A 3408-nucleotide genomic window follows, 5' to 3' on the forward strand; every position below is an offset into this window, starting at 1 on the left:
TTCATGGAGCATTGTGATGTCCATGGCATGGAGCATTGTGATGCCAAGGGTCATGGAGCTTTGTGATGACAAGTCATGGAGCATTTTGATGAGAAGGGCAGGGACCATTTTGATGACCGTGTCATGCAGCAATTTGATAAAATGTGTAATGGAACATTTTGATGGCAGGGGTTATAGAACATTGTGATGGCAGGGTTCTTGGAGCTTTGGGATGGAAAGGGTCATGGAGCATTTTGATGACACGGCTTATGGAACATTGTGATGGCAGGGGTCATGGAACATTGTGATGATAAGGGATGTAGCATTGTGATGACAGTGTCATGGAACATTGTGATTACAAGGATGAGGGTGAATTGTGATGACTAGTGATGGAACATTGTGATATCTCTGGTGAGAGAGCATTTTGATGAGAAGTGCATGGACCATTGTGATTACAAGGTTTATGGAGCATTGCAATGACAGGGTTTGGAACGTTGTGATGAAATGTGCGTGGCACATTGTGATGACAATGTTCATGGAGTACTGTTCTGACAAAGACATGGAGCATTGTGATGACAAGTTTCTCAGAGAATTGTGATGAAAAGTTCATGGAGCATTGTGGTTACAAAGGTCACAGAGCCTTGTGATGACGCGGGCATGGACCATTGTGATGACAAACGTTATGAAGCATTGTGATGACTGGAGTCACGGAGCATTGTGATGACAGGGGTCATGGAGCATTGTGATGACAAGGGCATGGAAAATTGTGATGACAGTGTCATGGAGCATTGGTCTGACAAGTTTCATAGATTATTGTGATGAGAGTGGGCATGGTGCATTGTGATGACAAGGGCATGGAGCATTATGATGATAAGGTCATGGAGTATTGTGAAGACAGGTGTCAGGGAGCATTGTGATGACATATGTCATGGTCCATGGCGATGACAATGGCATGGAGCTTTGTGATACCAAATGTAATGGAGGATTGTGATGATAAATATAATGGAGGATTGTGATGATTAGGGCTTGGAGCATTATGATGACAAAGACCATTGAAAATTTTGATGACAACGTCGTGAAGCATTGTGATGACAAGGTCGTGGAGCATTGTGATGACAAAACCATGGAGCCTTGTGATGACAAGTCTCATGGAGCATACTGATTAAAAGGGGAATGGAGCATTGTGATTACAGGGGTCATGGAACATTGGGAAGACAAGGGCAGGGAGCATTGTGAAGAATAGACCAAGGAGCATTCTGATGGCATGCGTCATTGAGCATTGTGATGACATTGGCATGGACCATTGTGATTACATGGGACTTGGAGCATTGTGATGAAAAGGGCATGGATCATTGTGATGAAAAAGGCAAGGAGCTTTGTCATGACAGGGTTCAAGGAGCATACAGACAACAAGTGTCAGGGAGCATGTTGATGACAAGTGTATTGAGCATTGTGATGACGAAGGTCATGGAGCATTGTGATGAGAAGACCATGGATAATTGTGATGATGAGCATCCTGGGGCATTGTGATGACAAGTGTTATGGAATATTGTGATCACAAGGGTTTGGAGCATTGTTATGACAGAGGTCATGGAACATTTTGATTTCGTTGTTATGACAATAGCATGAAGCATTATGATGATGGGCATAGTGCATTGTGATGACAGGGTTCATGGATCATTGAGATGAAAAGGGGCATAGAGCATTGTGATTAGAGTGTTCTTGGAGCATTGTGATGAGAAGCGTCATAGAGCCTTGTGATGACAAGGCCATGGAACATCGTGATGGCAGGGGTCATGGAGCATTGTTATGACAGGGGTAATGGAGCATTGTGATGGCAAGGGCTTGGAGCATTGTGATGAGAAGGCCATGGAGCATTCTGATGACATGTGTCATGGAGCTATATGAAGACAAGGGCATGGAGCAATGTGATGAGAGCGTTCATGGAGCACTGTGATGACAATGACATGGAGCATTGTGATGCCAAGGGTCATGGATCTTTGTGATGACAAAGGTCATGGAGCATTTTGATGGCAAGGGCGTTGTGCATTGTGATGAGAAGGGCAGTTAGCATTCTGATGACAGGGTCATGGAGCAATTTGATGAAAAGTGTCATGGAACATTTTGATGAAAGGTGTTATGGAACATTGTGATTTCAGGGGTCATCGAACATTGTGATAAGTGCATGTAGCATTGTGATGACGGGAGTCATGGAACATTGTGATGACAGGGGTGAGGGAGTATTGTGACAAATAGTGATGTAGCATTGTGATATCAGTGGTGAGAGAGCATTTTGATGAGAAGTGCATGGAGCATTGTGATGACAAATTTTATGGAGCATTGTGATGACAGTGTTGTGGAGCACTGTGATGACAAGCGCATGGTGCATAGTGATGACATGTGTCATGGAGCATTGTGCTGACAAGCGCATGGAGCATTGTGATGACAAGGGTCATGGAGCATTGTGATGAAAAGTTCAAGGAGCATTGTGGTTAAAAAGGTCACAGAGACTGTTGATGACGAGGGCATGGACCATTGTGATGACAAAGGTCATGAAGCATTGTGATGACTGGAGTCACGGAGCATTGTGATGACAGGGGTCATGGAGCATTGTGATAACAAGGGCATGGAGCATTGTGATGACAAGGGCATGGAACATTGGTCTAATAAATTTTATGGAGTATTGCGATGAGAGTTGGAATGGCACACTGTGATGACAAGGGCATGGAGCATTGTGATGACCAGGTCATGCCGTATTGTGAAGACAGGTGTCAGGGAGCATTGTGATCACATATGTAATGGCCCATTGTGATGAGTATGGCATGGAGCATTGTGACGCCATGTGTCAGGGAGGATTCTGATGACAAAGGTAATGGAGCATTGTGATGACAATGGCTTGGAGCATTGTGATGACAAGGGTCAGGGAGCATTGTGCTGACAAGTGCATGGAGAATTGTGATGACAAGGGTCATGAAGCATTCTGATGACAAGCTTGTGGAGTATTTTGATGACAATGGCATGGAGCATTGTGATGAAATGGCATAGGGCATTGTGCTGAAAAAGGCATGGAGCCATTTCGTGACAGGGTTCAAGGAGCATTCTGATGACAAGTGTCAGGGAGCATTGTGATGACAAGTGTATTGAGAATTATGGTGACAAAGGTCATGGAGCATTGTGATGAAAGGGGGATGGAGTATTGTGATGACAGGCATCATGGAGCGTTGTGATGACAAGTGTTATGGAACATTGTGATCACAAGGGTTTGGAGCATTGTGATGACAGAGGTCATGGATCATTTTGATTTCAAGGAGCATGGAGCATTGTGATGACAAGGGCATGAAGCAATGTGATCCCAAAATTCATGGAGGATTGTGATGACAATGGAAATGGAGTATTGTGATGACAAGCGCATAGAGCATTGTAATGACA

The sequence above is a fragment of the Mesoplodon densirostris genome, unplaced genomic scaffold, assembly GCF_025265405.1.
Source record: "Mesoplodon densirostris isolate mMesDen1 unplaced genomic scaffold, mMesDen1 primary haplotype scaffold_37, whole genome shotgun sequence".
Classification (NCBI taxonomy): domain Eukaryota; kingdom Metazoa; phylum Chordata; class Mammalia; order Artiodactyla; family Ziphiidae; genus Mesoplodon; species Mesoplodon densirostris.